This window comes from Eulemur rufifrons, chromosome 15 (genome assembly GCF_041146395.1).
Source record: "Eulemur rufifrons isolate Redbay chromosome 15, OSU_ERuf_1, whole genome shotgun sequence".
In the NCBI taxonomy this organism is placed as follows: Eukaryota; Metazoa; Chordata; class Mammalia; order Primates; family Lemuridae; genus Eulemur; species Eulemur rufifrons.
The window spans coordinates 33273137-33291843 of record NC_090997.1 but is presented as its reverse complement, the minus strand read 5'-3'; the positions used below and the strand labels follow the sequence as shown (position 1 = coordinate 33291843).

The window sequence follows — 18707 nt, the reverse complement described above, 5'->3', positions numbered from 1 at the left end:
CCTCCCTGTTTATCATCTGTTCGGTGTCCAGAATGCTAATAGGGTTGATTCTACAAGACTCTAATATTGTTTTCAACATTTTGGCAACATGTTCAATTAGCCTCTTTTTATCTACACTACTATTTTGTGTTAACACAATCAATTTCTTTCTCCATTCCCCAATTCTTGAAATAATATACTTACCTATGGATTTATGTCTGCTATCATTCCCTACACACTCTCTCATTTACATTTTCCACTTACTAACCTGCACTCATTCTCCAAAAGCCACGTGCTGCCTGCAAATCCAACACAACTTTAGAAAAACCTAGAGTACTAGGAATTTCCTGTGCTAAACCTTCAATGGAGAACCCTATTCATTTCATCCATAAGTGGGGGGAAAAAAGCAAACAAACATAAAACCCCCAACACCTATGGAGTAAGAAGTAAGGAATTTTCCAGAGGAGGAAGCACTAGCCAATGCAGCAGAGGGAGGCATGAAAAGAGGTCTGAAACCATGTTTTAAACTCTCCAAAAGAACAATGGATGGAGCTCCAGTGAAAGTGCAGTGGGTTGATGAGAAAAAAGGTGATGTGAAAATGAAGATAGAGAATGTAGAGAATTGATGCAAATGTAGACAAAAGCTGAGCTGAGAAAGAAGGAGAGATGAAGGATAGATGGTCTTTTTCATACATTTGGGCACAATTCTTGGTGAGTATTTACCCATGGGAAAGGCAGAAGTTAAAGCTACAGATAAGAGAGGAGAGGAGGAGGAAGGAAAGGAGGGGAAGGGGAGGAGAGTTAAAGGAAAGGAAGGGGAGGGTAGAAGACTGGATAGAGAGGGCTGACATGAGATAAACAGGGAGGGGATTATTTCTCCAAATGTCACCTTTCATTTGACCATAATTTTGCCATCCCCATTTTCTCCCAAAAAGATTATTCCAGGATAAATGCTTCACGAAATTCATTTTGGAAGGGTTTAGGAGAATGAAAATCATCTGTCCACCTCTCCTCATATCTCGAACTCAGCTCCTAGAGGCAGCACCTTTGGCTCACTCCTTCTTCCCTACCCCTACCTGTGCCAGAGGTGTGGGGGGCGGAATATCTGAGGGAGCCTTCTTCTCCTGACTATCATCCACTAATATTAATAGTTATATTTGCACTAGGGAGTGGGTTTGCCACAGCTTAAAAGCAGAAAGGAGTTGGCAGTTTCTTCTTTTGCTTGTTGGGTGCAAATAAGAGAAGGGACTTCTTTTCACTTCTCCTTGAGGGCCCAGCTTGCAATCAGTAAGCGCCCCAGGGCAGACTCTGCAGGCTTCTAACTCTAGTTAACTCTTTCTCTTTCTCAATAACCCATGCGTATTTGATTATTTAAGTAAATGTGTCTGAAGCCTGCTCAGAAACTTAGTCTTTTAGATTTAGAGTGAGGTTTTGTTTTAAAAAAAGAAAACTCCCTTGGGAATGACAATCCACAGTCATAACGGAGAACATCAGAAAAACTAAAAGGACATCTAATTTTCTCTAGTAAGGTAGGAAATATAGTCTGCATCAGTGGATTCAGCTTGTTTTGTTCCTTTGGCACCTATGACTGTGCTTCTGTGTGAAACATATCACCATGGGCTCCAGTTAAATAAACAAAAGTCCTAGCCATTTTATTTTGCACTAAAGAAAGAATGTTGATCTAAAAGTCAGAATGACAGTATTACAGGATAGGACAGGAATAGTCTTGGAACTAACATAAGTTATCTTAAAGACAAAATTGTTCATAGACCTCAATACTTCCATTTCTATCAATAAAGACTTTCAACACCCCTCACAGCTAATTTAGGTGCCCTACAGCCCACTGGTCTAAACTGCTAGCTCTGTCCCAGGGCAGGCTGAGTGTGGGCTCTCCATCTAAGAAACAATCACTGACTTGAATGAGTGAGATGTGGGAGGCTGTTTAGTAGGCAATAATGCCAACTTCAATGGGAATATTAACAGTCTCAAAGAAAGGCATATAACTAAAAATGGTCTTAATTAACTTGAATAAAAGCAATTCAGCAAAACAAGATGAATGTCAAGAAATGTAAACCTATTTAGATATGAAAACCAAACAACAACAAAATAGGAAAATAACAGTTAATAATACTAAAATTACTGAGCACCTACAATGAGCCTGGAACTGTGTTCTGAATCCCACATGCCTTTAGTCTTGTCATCTGGTCACATGTCATAGATTGTGCCTGGTGCTTTGTGAGGTAAAAAACTGATAATGCTACACAAGTTACAAAATTTAGTTTTGAGATACCACAGTTTCTTCTTAGAAATACAGCTCATCATTTCAAGATCACATGATACCAGTGAAGTATTTTGTTTTGAGCAAATAAATTATTTCATTTCACTCAAGTTGTGGCAAGAGCCACACAATTATATTAGTAATTGGATACTTCAAGTTGTAAGCACTAGCCTTTACTTCACATCCCCTTGCTACATTTCAATGTTGTACAAGAGTATGAGATAGTTGTCAGATAATGACTGTCTATAGTCTAAATGCTCAGGGTGAAAAATGAAATTTGGTAGTACAGGGGGAAATGGATGGTATTTGTAAAGATAAACGCCAGCACTGTTTTACAACTAACTAGTTTTCTACTTTTTATTTGTATCACAAAACCACAGCTCTTTGAATAATGATTTTAGGGTAGTTCTATGTATCTAAGTATGCCTTTTCTGCACAAAGCATTCATTCTCTTCCCTCATTTGGGAGCCAGATAGCTAAATAAATATCTGCTGAGAGGTCCATAATGGTTCCTTGGTGGGATTTAAGTGGATATTAAATAGATAAAATAAAATGGGAAAATGAAACTTGGAAAAGCATTAATGAAGTATTTCAGGCTTTGCTTTCAATTAATTGTGACTACTTTTTCAGCTGATTCACCTGCCTAGAAAGTTAGAGACAAACTGGAGCCAATCAGATATGAAAATGTGTTTGACATGAACTATTATGTGAAAACATTAAAGTGCCAGGTGAGAAATATACGCTATTCATTTTTCAATGGCAAATGAACATTTCTTTATTTTGTCAAGAGGCCACAATGCCTCTTTTACTTAAAATATGACAAAAGAATGAAAACAAATCAATTTGACAATTCTATGGCAACTTTAATATTTGAATATGATTGCTACTTTGTCTTAATATCTTTTCTATTTAGAATGAGAAAAGAAAATAAATCTTGTAAATAACTTCTTTCATCCTCATCCAAACAGATGAAAATATAAATAGATACTTTGGAAAACATGGATTAATGGTATAACATTTGGAAAGGTAATCCAGTGAATTGGATTTCTCACTCCTCACTCACAAAGGTGCCCATGTTTTAAGCACTCTGCTTTCCCCCTTAACCTAACAGGACTGTCATTCCTGTGGCCCTCACCTGGGATGATGGTTCCTGAATTGTCCATTCCAGATAATTCAATTCCATTCACCTTCCATTATCTATCATGCTTTAAATCAATATCTACCTAAAAATTCCCTAACAACAGCCTGAACAGACTAAACACTCAACTCAATAGTTTTTCTCCTCTCAAACTTAAACACCTCCCAAATTCTACACAGTAGTCAATTAAATCTCCCCATCACTGATACTACCACTTTGATAACACTATAATCTTTCACTCTCTCTAATGGCCAAAAAATCACTGAGTACTCTGGCTAGTCCTTTGGAAGATCTCTTGAAATTGCCCTTTCTTATTAATACCTACTACTTACAAATTTATTTTCTTTCTTGAATGGACTGCTTGAGTGTCTTCCTCAAGCATCATTCTCTCCAATTCACAGATCCTACAAAAGGGCCTCACATTTCCTACCATAACAAATGCACACACAGCTATCTAGTGCCAAGGTATTTTAACCATACATTTTCCTCATTCACTAATTCTTCCTCTTAATTTCTAACATTTTCCAAGCTAGGTAAATCTACTTCACATTTTCAGAACATCATTTTGTCACTTTAATCTCCCTTCCATATCCATCTTTGTTACTTCAAATTCTTTGCCTCCTTCTCTCTCTTCTTTAATATTTTAGCCCTTTCAAAACTCAACTCAAATGTGTACTGAACTCCAGGAAGGCTTCCAGGCTAAGTACTCTCATTAATCCTTCACCAGCCTCTTCTAAAAACATAGCTCCTTATATGGGCATGACTTTGTTTAATAGCAGCAGCCCAACTACTGGGAAAAAGTTCAAGAAATGTCTACTTTGGAAATAGGACATGAAATGGTGGTGTGTTCCAGAGCCCCACTGGGACGCCCTGATGATTATGAGATCTTTATGAATCATTACATAGTGGTTGAGTGTAATCAATGAACAAATACTTACAGGATACCTGTTCTGTGCCATGTACCATGCCAAATGCTATGATCACAAACTGAAAACAAGTCAGTCTTCTCATCAAAATAGTAGCAATAATAATAACTAACATTTATTGAACACTTATGATATGCTAGGGACTCTCTTAAGTTCTTTATATGCATTAAATCATTTGATCCTCACAACAATTCCATTTGGTAGGCAGGTTAAATAGCAACCACCTGACAGCATTTACAAAGCCCTGTTATGTATAAGTTGCCATGTTATTAGATTCACAAGCTGAATTCTTATTACTATACCATTTTATTTCCTTGAAGTTGCTTAAATTAATTTTTAATTACAAATTAATTATCTTCAAATACAGGTAAAAACAAGATCAAGAGTATGAATCTAGAATGAATAACATAATAAAGACTCTTTTCTCCCTAAAATGTTAAATTTAAACTATATTCATTTTGTAGAGTAAAATTCTAGTCTATTATACTGTTAATATGCATGTATACTGTCATATCATTTAGTGTTTTCTACGGTCAAAAATAATTTCACTTTTATTACTATGTATATCTAGTGTTCACCTTGTTCTTCAGTATCACTTCCAGAGTCCACCTAGTCCTGAAATTTGCTTTGAATAAACTTATTTATCGATCCATGTATATAGAAAAACATTAGAGGTTTTCAAACTCTAAGACTAAAGTTTTTCATCCTTCTTTCAAAGCCATTAACTTAATAACATCATGCTGCTACTGTAGGCAAACCTAAAGCAACAGAGAATCCACTAGCCTTGAGATAGCTAATTCTATTGTTAAAGATTTCTGACTATTGAAATATTCTTTTATAAGTAGTTACTGAAATCTGCCTCTATGTAACTTGCACACATCAATTCTATAATTCTGCCCCTGAAAAGCTGTATAGAATAAGTTTGCTGCCTTTATAAAAAGAACATCTCTGCATATATTTGAATTTGGTGGTCGGGAACCCTTTATCCTCTTTTCACTTCTCTCTGTCACCAGTATATAACTATCTCTCACTAGGCATGTATTCCAGAAACCTAACAACCCTACTTGAATTTCTTTTGGTTAATAACTCCCTTAAAAGTTGACTCCTTTTCTTGCACAATTTTTTCACTCCAGTTCCACAAGAAGGAAGCAAACTCAAGTTTTGTAACTAATAGCCAGGTCATATAAAAAGGCCCACTGACAGAAGTGAAATTCAAGGGAAACTGGCTTCCAAACCCAGTCACACATCAGAATCATCTAAGGAGGTTTTTAAAGAGAAGACTTCCTTGAGTCCCAGTCCAAATCTACAGAGCCTGAGTTTAGGCTCAGGAATTTTTATATTATTAGCTCCCTTTTCCACCCCCTGCCACCGGGTGATTCTAATGTATTTAGGCAGGTGTTGATGAAGAATGAGCCATTCAATCACTTCACTAGATATGAGTCCCTTCCTTAGAGAAAGCTAAACCACAGGAAGTCTCCATAACCTGGACCACATTATCATAATCCCTCATAAAATAGCTTTCCCTGAACTGCATTTTAATGTTGTGCCCTCAGCTTTTATGACAGGTCGATACAAGAAAAAGCTGTATGGAGTTGGCTTCTGCCATTACTGTAAAATAGTAGTGAGGTCACTATTACATCAGTTTGATTCCTTTCTATAAAACTTTGTATCAATTTTTTTTTCAAAATTTAGCACCAAGAAAGATGTTATTCCTCTTCTATTACAAATATTTATCATGACATGTTTTGGTCAGGGATCCAAGGAAGCTCAGAACAAAGCTTAAAGTTTATTACAACAACTCTGTTGACATAGTAAGAATGTTCATAATCTCAATTTTTTTAGCCATAAATTTCAATTTCTATTATACTTATGTTTTATGTGAAATCTTTTCAAGAGAAGCAAAATGAAATCATAGAAGGAAAGAGCTTGAAACCTAACAAGATTAAAAGTTCTTATATTTTACAAGAAAAAATTAAATACTCCATTTTTTTAAAGTTTGGGAATTCTAATCTACTTTACATAGCATACTCCGGCACCTAGTAGATATATTAATAAATGATAATTATGATGACGATGGTATCTTGCTGAAGTAGAAATGTTACACAAAATTACTAATGGCATTTCTGAAAGAATGTCATGGAAACATTCCATAGGAATTAAATAAGTGTTATCACATATAAACAAAATGATTTCATGGTCAAATCCTCTAAAACAAATATAATATATATTAATAGCATTTTCTAAGGAATAGCATTCATTTTGGGAAACAATGAGGTGACACTTCATAATTGCTATGAGAAATATGCTTTCTCCAGGGTATATAATCAGTGCTAAGTAAGTTATCCCAAATGATGCTATAAAAGTAGGGAATATTTTCAATTAACCACCATCTTGGTCTTCAAGTATTATCATGTTTACCTAAATATACGCAACTGCCTCATATTTTGGTCCACTGAATAAATATTTCACCCAACTCTCAGAAAGTTTGCCTTCAAAGGAAGACAATGTAGTTTTAGAGTACATACTTTTCTCCATTATTAATTACGGAGAGAGATGACATACATAATAAATTTAAAAAATTCTTTAATGTCTAAGCATTCAATATAAACTCACCAAAGAATCAAATTTTTGCCTAGACTAACAATTCTTTGTGTAAACCCCAAAGTTTTTGTTTGTTTTTTTATACAGGTTTTCTTTTTTGCTGAGATATAATAGTTGTATATACTTATGGAGTACATGAGATGTTTTGATACATGATACAATGTGTAATGATCAAATCAGGGTAACTGAGATATTCATTACTTCCCATATTTGTCATTTCTTTGTGTTGGGAACACTCCAAATCTTCTCATCTAGCTATTTAGAAATACACAATAAATTCTTAGCTATAGTTATCCTAATGTGCTATCAAACACTAGAACTTATTCCTTCTATCCAATGGTATATTTATATGTGTTAACCAACCTCTCTTCATTCCCCCTCCCCCTGACCCTTCCTAGCTCCTGGTAATCACCACTCTATCTTTGTCTCCATGAGATCACTATGTGATAGTAAACAATGTACTTACATAAATTATAAGAAAAACAACTAAAGAGGCATAGCAGATTCTAATGTACTTCCTTGCAATTCCTAAACTAGATGTGTGGGAATAAAAATGTAATCACTGCAGTAATAGACATCTGTCATGCTAACAGTAAATGGAAATATTACGAACTCAACATTTCTACTATTCATATACACATTTCATATATGCATTTTTCAGGCAAATAACTGTATATCTTCTTTTGCATGTAGAGAACCTGTAGTGAAATACTGTCCCTAAAACTACATAATTATCTTATTGAAAAATTTCTATTTTTTCTCTTATATATAAAATTAAATAGTAAATTAACCCAAAATATAGCACATTGGCAAGAAAAGATAAATGTGACACTGCCTTCATCTATTTAGATCACTCATAATTTTACTGCTATGTAACCTAAAATGACCCCCTTACCTCTTATTTATTTTAATTTTGACACTAAGTAAAAAATTACTGATCCCTCACTAACAGTAAAAATTTAAATATTGAACTTCATCAAAATTTTTAAAATTTCCCCCAAAGACAATCCTAAAATTATAAATATGCAACCACAGACAGGAAATATTTGCATTATATATCTTACACGTGTGTTACATACAGATAGATACATGTGTACATCTGCACACATTACATATATAGTACTTGTATCCAGAATATATAAAGAATTCTTATAAATCAAGAATAAAAAGCAACCTATACTATGACTCAGAAATTGATTCCTAGGTATTTACCCAAGAGAAATAAAAACATAGGTCTATTTATAATCTGTACAAGAATGTTCACTATAGCCTTATTCATCATAGCCTAAAACTGGTAAAAACCCAGCTGTTTATCAATAGAAGAACTAATTGAAAGAATCACAAATATAGTCATACAATAAGATGTATTCCTGATACATGCAATGATATGGATGAATTTTAAATATCTTTTGAACAAAGAAGCCAAACACAGCAGTTCTTACTGTATAATTCAATTTTTATAAAGACCAAGAAGAAGCAAAAAGGAATCAATGATGACAAGAATCAGAAAGTGGTTGCTTCTGGGTGGAGGGTGTAGATTTGTGTGTGTTGGGTGTTGGGGGGTTGTAATGGAATGTTTTATATGTTGTTTTGAGCTGTGGTAACACAGGTATATGCTATTATTGACATTCATCAGACTGAGCAGTTCAGATTTGTACATTTTGTTGTATGTGAATTATAACTCAATAAAAAAGTAAAAAATAAAAGAACAAAAATTATTGATAGCACAAAAAAAGAAGTCAAGATTCTTATAGTTTAAGGATATGTCATCTTTCATGCAAGTAGGATATAATTTAATATGCTTTGAAAAGCAATTATTCCAATAAACAACTATGTAAGCCAAACAACTAATACACTTTTTCAAAACAAACACTTCACTCCTTTATACGGTGTTACAATCAGAAGGATTAATAAAATGTGGTATATATACACCATGGAGTAATACTCAGCCATAAGAAAGATGAATTAATAGCTTCTGCCACAATCTGGATGGAACTGGAGACCATTCTCCCAAGTGAAGTGTTGCAATAATGGAAAACCAAACACCACAGGTACTCGCTATTAAATTGGAACTAACCAATGAGCACACATGCACAGAGGGAAGTAAAACTCAGTGGAAAGCAACCAGGGGGGAGGAGGGAAAAGGGGAGGGGAGTAAACCAATCTAATGGGTACTATGAACACTATTTGGGTGACAGGCACACCTATATAGCCAGGACTCAAGCATTACAAAAATGATCCATGTAACCTAAATATTTGTACCCCCTTAGTATTTTGAAGTTAAAAAAATAAAAAAGAAGGATAAGTGTAAATATAGTTAAAGCTAAGAAATTGTTTTATGTAGGAAGATTTTTCCGCAAAATGTATTATTACATATACATGAAAATCTTAAAGGCGCTTTGAAAGTAGAGTTCAGGAAAAGGACAAACCATGGTATAATGTTAAAAAGCATTTGAAATAAATAAATAAATAAAATAAAAAATTAAAAAAAGCATTACCCGTTATGAATTATATGTAGATTATTTAAAAGGTAAATTTGCATCCAGTATTCCTCAGAAAATATTACTTAAGAATTAGGCTGGGCGTGGTGGCTCACGCCTGTAATCCTAGCACTCTAGGAGGCCGAGGTAGGAGGATCGCTTGAGTTCAGGAGTTCTAGGCCAGCCTGAGCAAGAGCGACACCCATCTCTACTAAAATAGAAAGAAATCAGATGGAAAACTAAAAATATAGAAAAAATTAGCCAGGCATGGTGGTGCATTCCTGTAGTTCCAGCTACTTGGGAGGCTGAGGCAGGAGGATCACTTGAGCCCAGGAGTGTGAGGTTGCTGTGAGCCACGGCACTCTAGCCCAGGCAACAGAAACTGTCTCAGAAAAAAAAAAAAAAAAAAAAAGAATTGTACAAGCATTTATTGTTGGGAAAATCCTAGAATTGATATTTTGAAAGACTCTATATTATATGTAGAACACAAAATATGTCTTATACCATATATCTTACGAGGCAAATGACATTTATTTTCTAAGAAATCCTGAACATTTGTTGCAATTTCTAAGAGCAACACCTCATAGCAAAAGATTTTAAAGATTATTTTTATTAGAAACATACTGAAAAATACAAAAAATCATGAAAGTCATATCTAATCCTATTAGTTTAAAAATTATATAAATGAATGGAAACTGCCCACCACTATATTCTAAACCTCTTTAATCTACCTCTTCTCCAGCATAAACAGTTTAAAACTGTAAAAGCACTATTGTAAAAAGCAACACTACTATAACTTCAGTCTGTTCAGTGGGGAGGAGCATGAAGATAGTCTCAGAGCTGTAATTTTCGAATCCCTGTTAGAGCTGCCGCAGTGGTCTCAGCAGAAGAGCAGGGGCGTTTGCTTTGGCTTTCCTCTTCATTGACGACTCAGCCCTAATCCACTTGAGAGTCCTGGAGAGTTAGCTGGAAGTCACTGAATTAAGCTATTTCAATGTTCATTTATCCTAGGAGGTAAGTATGTTTTTGTATTTAGGAAAGAAACTAATTCTGAAAGGAAAAAGTACAGTAGTAATGGGAGAGTATGAAATAATGGGAAAAAATAATGAGAAGTAAGTCAGAATGCTAACATGCTTTCACAGACAATTTACATCAGTGGATCTACTTCTCTACCCTTAATGTTCTTTTCTTCTCTGTGGCTGATTAAATTATTGTTCGAAAATATTCACCCTTTTTCATTCCCTCCCTCCTGGCCCACTTCTTTGTTATCAGGTTTAGTTATGCCTATGCCGTTTGTTTTAGCCTCATGGTAGCCAAAGTTTATTTACTTCCCACCCTGTGATTTGGGGCTTGCCCTTATGACTTGCCTTGGACAATGGGATATAAGCAAATGTGACACAAGAAAGGGCTTGATATGTGCTCCTGAACTGAAGTTTTCCCTCTTGAACTGCTGTTATTATGAGACAAACCTGAGACACAAGTTGCAAATCTGAACCCATCCTACAGCTTGAAGCCAAAGTCCTGCCAAGTCTAGTGTGGGTCACTTCCACCCAGCCAACCTGAAGGAGCATGAGGAAGCCCCACTGAGATCAACGGGAAGGCTTCAGCCATCCCACAGACACTTGAGAAAAAAACACCATGCCCTAAGATTTATATGGCTGATTTCTCCTCTCTCCAGAATCACTGCTTAGTGCTGTGGGGGATATCTATGTATACAGTTTCAAAATAGATCTTTCCTCCCACTGTAGCAGGTTCAAACTGCCTGGTATGTTCTTATGATGCCCAAGTTCCAGTTTTCCAAGTATTCCCTAGTAAGCACCTATCCTTATTCTCTGAAGATAGGACACCATTTTCCCCCATCAACTACGTACCTCACTCAATATGGATTCTCAAGGTCCTAAAAGGTTCCCTGACTTTAGCAGAAGTGAATTCATAATAATATCAATGAGAATGATCAAAATCTCTGTGAAGGCTAGGACTTAGTTTTATTCATTGCTGTATCTCTATTTCCTAGAAAACTGTCTGCCATATAATAAATACTCAATATATATTTGTTGAATAAATAAATAAATGTACTGAAACTTTTTTCAACATGGATAATGACTATATTTAACAGAGTCCTTTAATACATTCACCCAAAGGACAGAGTCACAGAGAATTTTGGCATGGGGTGGAGGGACAGGGGCACAATGGGAGAAAAACTGTAGATTCGCAAGGCTTTTCCTGAAGCTTCATAAATCATCCCTGTAGGTTTCCCACCAACTCCACAGAACGGTGTGTAACATTATACATTACAGGCCGGGCGCGGTGGCTCACGCCTGTAATCCTAGCACTCTGGGAGGCCGAGGTGGGCGGATCATTTGAGCTCAGGAGTTCGAGACCAGCCTGAGCAAGAGCGAGACCCCATCTCTACTAAAAATAGAAAGAAATTATATGGACAGCTAAAAATATATATAGAAAAAATTAGCTGGGCATGGTGGTGCATGCCTGTAGTCCCAGCTACTCGGGAGGCTGAGACAGGAGGATCGCTTGAGCTCAGGAGTTTGAGGTTGCTGTGAGCTAGGCTGACGCCACGGCACTCACTCTAGCCTGGGCAACAGAGTGAGACTCTGTCTCAAAAAAAAAAAAAAAAAAAAAAAAAACATTGTACATTACACATCCCAAGTCAGGTCATGACTGCCTATGATGGAGCTGTAACAAGGCCACCAATATGGACCCATCTTCTAACACTCCATCTGATCTCCTCCCACAAGACCTGGGTGCAGAAAGCAGGACAACCACACAGCCAAATCTAATTGCCCAATTTTCATCTTACTAGGGAGCAAGAATATTGTCTTATAAAGACAATGTGGTAGAACAGTAGGTCAAGGAGTCAGAAGACTTGAGTTTGACATTTGGTTTAGTACCTGCCTGAGTAGAAAATTTTAGGTAAACAACTTTCTGTACCTCATTATTGTCAAATGCAGTGGGCATAAAAACATATTTCTGGACTATATCTGGGAAGGTTTTTAGTAGCAGATGAACCACTGTGCATAAAATGTATTGAAGACACTCAAACATTATGAAATTGTACAATATTGTTTTTTAAAAGTAGTCTTTTACTCCACTTGAAATATTACATTGGAAATAGAGTCACTCCAAAATTGTTTGTTGAGTGCAAGAATGTAGTTGAATGAATGTCCTCATTATTACTAATACAGTGATGGTGATGTTGTCAGCACCAGGTGGTTCTGACAGCAAGAAAAACAAAACAAAACAAAACCTCCTTTAATAAAGAGCTAACCAAGCTGAAGCCGATATATTAATAGGACTTAGGTAGAAAAAAAATTAAGGATAAAGGTCTCCATTCATCATATTATCAATCCACCCAAGGAAACAATCTAAACAGTCCCTCACAGATGAGGAAAGTATAACAACAGCATCTTAACCTTCATGTGTGCTTATTTTGATTTCTCACATCTTCCAATCTTACCATAGTCAACTAATCAATAGTGTATTTGATTTTATCACGCTGATTTTAAGAAAGAATTTAAGTGCTGAGTTTTACAGCTACTTACAGAATGATTCCTCATTCTAAATGTTATCTTATCTTAGAATGCTGGTTTTCTTGTAAAGACAGCCCAATAAAATACGTAAACATGAAAGACAAGCATGCACAAAAAGGCATGCTTCAGGCATTCTTCCTTTTGAGTTTTCTTTTTTTAATTTTAAGAGGAAATCATGTTATTTCCTCACTTTGAATAAAAATACATCAGACTATAGTACTTAAAAACAAGCTGTAAAAGTAGAAGTTGTTTTAGTAGGAAAAAATATTTCTGGAGGGGAGCTTAGATAGCAAGTTATTTTAAAAGTACATCTTGAAATATTTGGACAAATCTTAGTTCTCAAACACACATACAAAAATTGTGGAAGGGACTTCCAAAATTATTCTAATGACCTTGCAACCATAGGTTTTCTAAAAAGTTGTTGTTTTTTCAATTCATATTTTGACTTACTACACTGTCCTAATGATAGGCTCAACTGTCTGAGGCTCTACTGTTAGAGAAGCTAAATATTCAATATCCAAGCTCTTGGTTCTTCTTTCTTGAATTATTTTCTGGGTTGCAATTCTTGACTAGTATCTGGTGTTCCTCCTACTTAGAGGTTCCTATTATAACTGCTTCCTTAGCTCATTTTTTAAAAATTAAAATATAATCTATATGCAATAAAATTCACCCATTTAATAGTGTACAGTTAGATGTGCTTTGATATGTGTATATAGTCCTGGAACGACCACTATAGGCAAAATATAGAACATTTCTATCACTCAGAAACATTGTCTCATGTCTCCTTATAGTCAGTCCCCCCCTTTCCTCACTAGACCAACCATGACAATCACTGATGTCTTTCTCTCTAAAATGTTGCCCCTTGTGGAATGTCAAATAAATGGAATCATGAAAGATGTAGTTTTTTGTGTCTGACTTTTTTCACTTAGCATAATTTTTTGAGCTTTATATGTACTGTTGCATGTATCAGTAGTTGGTACCTTTTTATTGCTGAGTAGTGCTCCATCTTATGTATGCATCGTGACTTGTTTACTCATTTACCAGATAATGGCCACTTTATTGTGTCAAGTTTTGGCCTATTATGACTAAGACTCTTAAGCATATTGAGGATAGATCTTCGCTAAGGTATATATTTTCATTTTTCCTGGGTAAACACCTAGGAGTGGAACTGTTAGGTCATATGTCAAGCGTATGTTAATTTTATAAGAAACTATCAAACTGTTCTTCAAAGCGGCTATACCATTTTACATTCCTGCCAGCCAGTGTAAGAGAATTCCAGTTACTTTGTCCTTAACTGTTATATGGAAACCATATAATTAATCTCTGTATGTAATACCACATGATGACTTGAAAATTCATAGCCATTTGAGTTAAGGTAGTTTAACATTTATGGAGATTATGAATTTGCCTAGCTCATTTCATTCTTCCTGGATTTCTGTGGGAAGGGTATACTTATTGTCCTCATTTTCAGATAAAAAACAAAACGAAACAAAACTCTGAAGCTTAGAGAAGCTAAGTGGCCCAAAAAACAAGTGACAAATTTGAAATGTTTTCTGAGGCTGTCTGATTCCAAAGCCCACTGCAGTGTGTAGGAAACAACTGGTAGTTGCTTACAAAAATATATGTAATGATATATGGCGAACAGAGCACACAGTTGTTCTCTCTTATTCTTTTTTCTCCTGTATTTTGGAGAAAGAAGAGAAGATAATTATATAGCTTAAAGGACTTTCTTGTTAACTTATTATACCCATACCCAGGGACCTAGGAGGTGATGTTCCCAAAGAAACGTACATCCTAATACAGGGTACTGAGACCAAAGTTGCAAGTCATATGCATTTCTCATTCCTATTCCATATATACCTTGAATGCATTAAGATATTGCGTTGAGAGGCATAAAAATACACCCATAAGCACTTGGACAAATTCTCATACTATATAAATGTATTCAGCAGAGTTTGAAATGCTTGTCTAATCACCAGGGACAAGGCAGCCCTTACATATGATGGGTGTACTTGGAGCCCTGCTAATTGCCCCTTGCCTCTACTTTGCAGGCCTGAATTAGCTTATGTCCTCACTCTATTTATAGGTTTTTTTTTTTTTTTTTTTTTTTGAGACAGAGTCTCACTCTGTTGCCCAGGCTAGAGTGAGTGCCGTGGCGTCAGCCTAGCTCACAGCAACCTCAAACTCCTGAGCTCAAGCGATCCTCCTGCCTCAGCCTCCCGAGTAGCTGGGACTACAGGCATGCACCACCATGCCCGGCTAATTTTTTCTATATATATTTTTAGCTGTCCATATAATTTCTTTCTATTTTTTAGTAGAGATGGGGTCTCGCTCTTGCTCAGGCTGGTCTCGAACTCCTGAGCTCAAACGATCCGCCCACCTCGGCCTCCCAGAGTGCTAGGATTACAGGCGTGAGCCACCGCGCCCGGCCTTTTTTTTTTTTTTTTTTTTTTTTTTTTTGAGACAGAGTCTCACTCTGTTGCCCAGGCTAGAGTGAGTGCCGTGGCATTAGCCTAGCTCACAGCAACCTCAAACTCCTGAGCTCAAGTGATCCTCCTGTCTCAGCCTCCCGAGTAGCTGGGACTACAGGCATGCACCACCATGCCCAGCTAATTTTTTCTATATATATTTTTAGCTGTCCGTATAATTTCTTTCTATTTTTAGTAGAGATGGGGTCTCGCTCTTGCTCAGGCTGGTCTCGAACTCCTGAGCTCAAACGATCCGCCCACCTCGGCCTCCCAGAGTGCTAGGATTACAGGCGTGAGCCACCGCGCCCGGCCTATTTATAGGTTTGATGAGTAAACTTAGATTCTCCCTAATGCATAAAAACTAAAAACATAAGGGAATATGATTTGGCAAGGTCAGCATTCCAGAATCTTTACACATCCCCAGAGTAACCCTGTTCTGACAGCCCCGAGGAGTTCCCAGGTCACTTCAGCCTGTAGTGTTCTTTCCTACCTACTGCTCTAGATTAGCTCTGCGCATACCTACTGCCCAACCTATCCTCATCTCCATCAATGAAATTATTATGGCCTGTATAATATTACTAGGAATAATCATAAAACTCATCTTTTGTACATTCATGTCAAGCACTTTGTCAGAGCATCAAAAATATGTCATTTAATCTTTGCAGCATCTTTATGTGGTGGGTCTTATTGTCCAGTTTAGAGAGGGGGAACTGAGTATTAGGAAGCTATGTGGCATGCCCAAGACAAGACAGCTACCAAGTCAGGGTTCAATCCAGGCTGTCTTGCTCCAGAAGCTGTGCTCCCACCACTTCACCGTGCTGTGCTAAAGAGCTCTGGATCTGATCCAGTGGCTGTTGCAGTCAGCATAAATATGTGTCCCCAAACTCAGGGCTTTTTGTCATTCTGTAAACTTGCCATGCCTCATTCTGTTCCTCATCTTGGAATGCTTATCTAAATCTTTTCCACCAGCATATACTTTAAATTTTCTTTGAGGCCAGATTCTAGTGTTACTTCTTCTTGACTCCTTCTCTAACTCACATAGAAGTTTTGTTTTCTGTGTTCCTGTGGCCTCTGACATCTCTAGCTGGCACTTACTAGGTTGTTTTATAATAATTTGGTTTTAAGACTAGCTCCTTCGGTAAACTAAGAAATCCCTGAAAGCCAAAACCTAATCTCCCTTATCTTGCTGTACCATTCAAATTCAGCTAATGTATGCTATATGACAAGTAGCTCCTAAATCTTAGTGGTTTAAATACCAAAGGTTTATTTCCTACTTATTCTACAGGTTCATATTGTGTATGCAGGGGCTGTGCTCCACATTGTTCTTATTCCAGAAGGCTCTACCATTAATATCATCAAGAATGCCCAGGGTAAGTGGAGGGAAAAGTAGCAAACTGACCACTGGCTCCTAAGTGCTTATACTCAGAAGTATTAAATGTCACTTTTCTTCACATTTTGTTGACCAAAGCAAGTTGCATGGCCATGCCTAATCTAAGAAAGCGGAGAAGTATAATCCCAGCAAGTGCTCAGAAGGAAAACCAGAAATACCTTAATAACATCACTAACGATTAGATCACTTGATATTCTCAGGTTTTAGTAATACATATAAGGCCTATTTGATAGTTGCTGAATAAATGAACTAAGTGGACATTTTTAACCTATGATGTATAAAAAATAAAAATTGTGACTACTTGCCTATAATATTGCTTTTAATTGATGCCTTAGAAAGTGAATACCATTATTTACTATAGTATCTTGAATACATTCAATTATCCATCTTGAATATATTCACTTATAATTCTTTAACAAGCATTTAGTGAAAGATTATTTTGTGGAGATTAGTGTACTAGGTACTAGTTAGGATAAAACTAGTTATAAACTATAATGCCTGTCTACTAAATAATTTAGAGTGTTTATACAGAATATCTACTACAAATATATATAACATATTTATATTAATAATACATATGTGTATGCAAGTGTGAGTGCATATGCTTTTGCTGATTTTTTAATTGATAAGTAAAAATTGTATATATTTATAGTATACAACATGATATTTTGATATATGTACACATGTGGAATGGCTAAATCATATACATTACCTCAAATACTTACCTTTTTTGTAGCAAGAACACTTAAAATCTACCCTGAGTAATTTTCGACTATACAATATATTGTTATTAACTGTAGTCATTATGATGTACAATAGATCTCGTGAATTTATTCCTCCTGTCTAAATGAAATTATGTGTCCTTCAATCAACATCTCCCCAATCCTCCCACCCGCTAGCCTCTGAAAACCACCATTTTATTCTCTGTTTACATGAGTTTGACATTTTACAATCCACATATAAGTGAGATCATGTGGTATATAACTTTCTGGGCCTGGCTTATTTCACTTGTCATAATGTCCTTCAGGTTCATCCATGTTGTCACAAATGACAGGAATTCCTTCTTTTTAAGACATTCTATTGTGTGTATGTACCACATTTTCTTTCTGCATTTATCTGTTGACGGACACAGGTTGATTCTACATTTTGGTTATTGTGAATAATGCCATAATGAACATGGGAGTGCAGATACCTCTGCAACATACTGATTTCATACCCTTTGGATAAATGCCCACTAATGGCATTTCTGTATCATATGGCAGATCTATTTTTAATCTTTTTGGAACCTCCATATTGTTTTCCAAAATGGCTATACTAGTTTACATTCCCATGCTGTACAAGGGCTCCCTTTTCTCACATCCTCGCCAACACTTGTTACCTTTCATCTTTTTGATAACACCCATTTTAACAGGTTTGAAGTGATATCTTGTTTCAATTTACATTTCATTGAGGAATAGTGATGTTGAGCATTTCTTCACATACCTAACAGCCAGATGTATATCTTCTTTTGAGAAATTTTTTGCTTATTTTTTAAATTAGGCTATTTATTTTCTTACTACTGAGTTGTTTGACATCCTTTTATATTTTGGATACTAACCACTTATCAGATGCATGGTTTGCAGATATTTTTCCCCAAGGCTTAGATTTTCTCTTCACTCTGTTGATTGTTTGCCTGTGCAGAAGCTTTTTAGTTTAATGTAATCCCATTTGACTACTTTTTGCTTTTGTTGCCTGTGCTTTGGGGTCATATTGAAAAAAATCTTTTCCCAGACCAAAGTGATGGGGCTTTTTCTCCAAGTTTTCTTCTAGTAGTTTTATAGTTTCAGGTCATATGTTTAAGTCTTTAATTCATTTTTAGCTAACCTTTGTATATGGTGTGAGATGAGGATCTAATTTCATTAT

General features: G+C 36.0%; 1 protein-coding gene across 1 annotated transcript in view; it reads right to left on the bottom strand.

Annotated features, from left to right (window-relative positions):
- RIMS1 (regulating synaptic membrane exocytosis 1) overlaps positions 1–18707 on the bottom strand; it is a 467111-nt gene that overhangs the window by 391479 nt on the left and 56925 nt on the right. The window lies entirely within an intron of this gene.